The sequence below is a fragment of the Lycium barbarum genome, chromosome 7, assembly GCF_019175385.1.
Source record: "Lycium barbarum isolate Lr01 chromosome 7, ASM1917538v2, whole genome shotgun sequence".
Taxonomy (NCBI): Eukaryota; Viridiplantae; Streptophyta; class Magnoliopsida; order Solanales; family Solanaceae; genus Lycium; species Lycium barbarum.
This window is the reverse complement of record NC_083343.1, coordinates 66,343,016-66,348,510: the sequence shown is the minus strand read 5'-3', so window position 1 is coordinate 66,348,510 and position 5,495 is coordinate 66,343,016.

Below are 5,495 nucleotides of genomic sequence, written 5' to 3'. Positions count from 1 at the left end.
ATACATTAATTATATATTTATTAAACATAAATTATACGTTAATTATACATTTATTATACATAAATTATACGTTAACTATATATTTATATACACATTTTATACAATAATGATACAGTTTTTATACGTATGATACATTTTCTAAACATATACAGTAGTGATACATATTCTATACAACAATGATACGGTTTCTATACGTATATGTATGATATATTTTTTATACGTATGATACACTTTTTATACAAGAATGATACAGTTTATATACACTTTCTATACAAGAATGATACAGTTTATATACATATGCTGGAATTATATATACACTTTCGATACAAGAATGATACAGTGTATATACACTTTCTATTCAAGAATGATACAGTGTATATACACTTTCTATTCAAGAATGATACAGTTTATATATTGTATATGTATGATTCAATGGGGATATATACATATACAGCAGAGATACATATTATACACACATATGATACAGTTTCTATACATATGATACAGTTTATATACATATACAGCAGAGATACATATTATATACACATATGATACAGTTTCTATACATATGATACATTTTATATACATACATAGCAGGGATACATATTATATACACATATGATACAGTTTCTATACACCAAAGATTTTTCAGTCCTGCAATAGCGTCTTCATATGAATCCTTTGCCATTTTCATAATCTGCAACTCACAAAAAACAACGACAATCATATTAACAACAACAACAACAATGTTGTTACGCACAAAAACTTATGTTAATTTTACCAAAACATCAGATCTTTTTTTTTCTTTTTTTTGTTGAGGGGAATAGGATGGAGAAACCTGAATATGTATCAAATAAAATTAAAAGGCGTCCTCTCGGGGCATCAAATACAATTGGAGAAGAAGGTGGAAGAGGAAAGAGGAGGAGAAGATGGAGAAGAACGTGGAAGAGGAAGAAGAAAAATGGAGAAGGCAGAAAAAGAAGGGAAAGTGGCTAACGACTGGAATTATTTTAGTAGCTATAATTTGGGTTTATACAAACTTGGGCCATTGGGCGGGATAAGTTTGGGCCGAACGGCCATTTGTGTCCTTTTCTGTCACATCCTAACCTTATTAGGGTGTGATGGGCACTCGACCCCACATACAGAGCCGAGCGAACCCGCAGACCCTGATTACACACCTAATGTTTTTTTTTGAATTCTGAAAGTCAATTACAAATAAAATACATGTTGAGCTTTCAAAATTTACTGCTTACTATTTCCAGAATTTAACAAATCTGTAATTATATGAAATTTACTACATAACACAAAATGACATATCGGCTGATGGAGCCGCTTACAGACTGACTATCATTACCCACGACGCTGTCTGCAAAGTCTCTAATACTGATCAGACATCACAGCATACATACTCTGATTCGGCAGCACTCCTGGAGGAAATGGAGCCGCCAATCCACTGGATCATCTTCAGCTAATCTCGTCTATCCACTTGTGGGTACCTGCGCGGCATGAAACGCAGCCCCCGAAGAAGAGGGGGTCAGTACCGAATATGTACTGAGTATGTAAGGCATGAGTACAGAAAACGAAACCATGACTGAGACAGATAGAACAACATACAAATAGCCTATCCAGAATACCAAACACTTATTATTATTTTTATTTATTTTTTTTCTTTTCCAGACACGAATCATACTTACTCATCTCGTATGCCAGACGGATTACAGAACGTACAAATTACTCAAATGATGTCATATAGCAAACGGGATACAGAATATACAGAAGGTCAGAATGCTTACTCTCCAACACAAGTCATGCATATCGGAATCGGATATCATATCACATACGCGGTAACCCCGGGGACATATACCACGCCGGGACAAATACCATTTCATACATACGGTAACCTCGGGGACAAATATCACGCCGAGGGACCGGTCACATCCTATCATATACATGATAACCTTGGGGTCAGATAACACGCCGAGGAACCGGTGAACAATGCCAAGGGATGCGCACGATAACGTAGGAACGTGGTCGCCACTCCTACCTTTGGCGCCACAATACATCATATTTCAGAAAATTTGCTCCGATCTCCGTCACACATCATAACATAACCACGGTACCCGGGGGCGGACAGATAACATGGCACCCCGAGCCCGGACACATCATACTTCATAATATATCCTCGGTAACCGGGGACGGACATATAACAAATTACCCCGGAACCGGACACATCATACTTCGGAATTCATATATGGAACCCGGACCTTAACAGAGGACTCGGTGAACCATCCGCACGATATATATACCGGCCCGGGATCCGGTGAAAGGGATCATAGCACATGCACGAGCAGAGTAGTGAGCAACTAAATGCACATAAATCGAGACTCGATAGAATGATCGAACGTGCCATCAGAATAATCATAGCAGGTTACCCATATCAGAATGCTTATATTAAAATACTTATGTCGGGGTACTCATATCAGAATACTTATGTCAGAATGCTTAGGTCAGAATACTTATATCAAAATACTTATATCAGAGTGGTTATAACAGAATACGTATGTCAGGATTCTCATATCCAAAATACTTATATCCGAATACTTCTATCAAAATGTTTACGTCAAATTTCTTGTATCGGAGTACTTACGTCAAAATACTTTTGTCAAAATATCCATATCGAAAATACTTGTATCCAAATGCCTATATAGGAATACTCATATCAGAATTTCCAGATACTTATATCAGAGAGTACATACAGTTCATAACAAATCCAGAACAATAGCCCAAGTTTCTCTTAATTACTATGCGGAAATGAGTCCAATAGAGCAATACAAATGGGGTTCGGGAATTATGGGCCCACCTCGGATTAAGTCGAGGTGGCGTATATAAACTATGAACATTTAACCTTATAGAGTCATCCATGAAGGTTTCAGAGCAATCCGGTTTCATTTGTAGAAGTTACGGACGTTCAAACTATGTTTCCATCAAAGCATAAGGTTCTTAGTTCAATTTCACTGAATGAATAGGGGTCCAAATCAAGCTCGGATTTCTAGGAATAGAGTTTCCCTCGAGGCTCGTATCATAGCCTATTACATCTAGGACATGCCAAAAGAAAGGAAGGGTAAGCCTTACATACCTGTGCCGCGACCTCCAGCTACGCTTATGCATCCAATTTGTTTGTCTACATGCAGGAGAATCCATCCATTCGTTAGTTTCATTATCATATACCTGCCTTAACCTTTCAAACACATTCACTTGTATCCTGCCGGAATTTCGGCAGCACCTCCCCTGTAAATATACCAACCCGAGAATACGGCTCGGCTCCCAATCAACAACAACAGCAATCCGGGAATTTGACCCGGCCACAATATCAACAACAATGACAACAAACATTCTAACAACATCGACCGTTAATGTAAACGCACTTTAACATTAGCAACCTTCTTTCGCATAATGCGACGATATTCCAATTACGTTCAAATCAAGATATATAATCAATCCAAAACCATTCAAACATGATTCCATAACATTTCCAACAATTCACAAAATTTTCCAAAACGACTCGAGCAAGGTTCCAACTCACCCGAAATTGTCCCCAAGCCCGAGAACAACACCAAACACATTCTTTCCTTCCAAATTCACAGATTATGTCACAATACATACATTTACAACTTCATTTCACAAATTCAAGAAACCACATCAAAACTACATTACAGTCATATTAGCCTCCAAATCAGCCCACACAATTATAATCTTAACTTGGATTATTAAAACTTCATTTTCCATCATAGAACTCACAACGACGACCACCCAAAATAGTAACGACGATTTATTCATTCCCAACTACACAAAAGGGGACCATACGGCCAACACTACATGTACACGGCCAACACCAACAAGTCCATATTTCATGAATTTCTTCCAATTCCACATACTACAACGTGCATGAATCATCCATAACAATAACAATCATAAGACTAAGTAAAATTTGTTCATTCTTTCTACTCAAAACAGCCCATACACACGGCTCAACTACAACACACACCCTTTCATGGTTTTCATCCATTTTCATGTACCATAATACATCCAACACATCTATAAAACATGCAAGAGAGGATTGAACCATACCTTTCCATTCATCTTCTCCACTTCCTCTTCTCGGCTAGAAGTACATATGGCAACAACGAACGATCTTTTTGTTCCAACAACTACTCCACGTCGACGAGGACCTTCCAATTAGTATGGAAGCATGAAGAAAGATTTTTTTTTCCATGATCAACTCATGGGGCTGGTTCGGCCAGCCCCTATGGCCGTGCCCTTCTTCTCCTTTTTCTCTCCCTCTCTCTTGAATTTTCTAGACCTTAAAATGATGAATTGTCTTGTTCTTTCAAGACTTATACATATATATATATATATATATATAGTTTTAGTGGCATGTGAGGGGCACATGCCCCTCTCTAGATTTTTCTTTTCTTTTCCACCTTTCTTTTTCTAGACTTTTCTTGAAAATTTAAAAAGATTACTTAATTATTCTTGCTATGCAAGCTTGTCCACATGCATATTTTCCCCTTCTATTTTCGGCCAATATGGCTTTTTTTTTAATAACTTGTGAAATTACCATTTGGCCCCTAAGTTCCCACATTATTTCCATTGATCATTTTGCGAATTTCTCCTTTCGCCCTTAACCTCTGTCAATCTTTCCATACTAGTAATAACCATAAATAATATTTTCAACAACTCGTATGTTAAAATAATTTTTGAAAATGATCTCGCCCCTAACTTTCCACGACGGCTTTGAAATTTCCAAGCGTTCAAAACACGGGCTATAACATCCTCCCCCCCTTTAGAACATTCGTCCTCGAATATTCAACTGACCTTATGGGGACTCGTAGCACTTCGGGAGGGGGTTTCTTTCATAGTTGCCCGTTTCTCCATGCCCATTCCACATAGTCGAGCCTTTTCGTCCTCATATGGGTCCTTATCCTGTGTCATGGGTTTTCTTAATCTGCTGGGCCGACATATTATCCTTGTCTTTCTCAGGCCATCTCCTTTCTGTTACTGTTTCGTGACCATATCTTAACAAAAGTCACACTCTTAGATTCTTACTACAACTATTCTTTAGTCCCTTCTCTCATATCCTTCGATACAGATATACTTGTTTTTGACTTCATGTGTTGGTGCTCATTTCGTTCATCATTATTCCTTGTGAGCCTAATATGGCCTCCCCCCCCCCCCCCCCTTTAGGGGTTCCTTGTACGTCACGATCTTAAAGTACTCTTATCTTTAATTATTCTTCATCCCTCGTCACTCTTTCCAACTCTACGCATAACGTATCGAAACTTCTCAGCTCAAATTGTTTCCCTTTTTCTCCTTGCTCATATCATCGTTTTGTCCATCTTTTTCATTGCCTTCCCTCTCGGCTCATTGTAATTAATCCTTGAATCTTACATATTCCTCTTTCGTTCCATCTTACCGTACTCCATCCTTGTCGCATG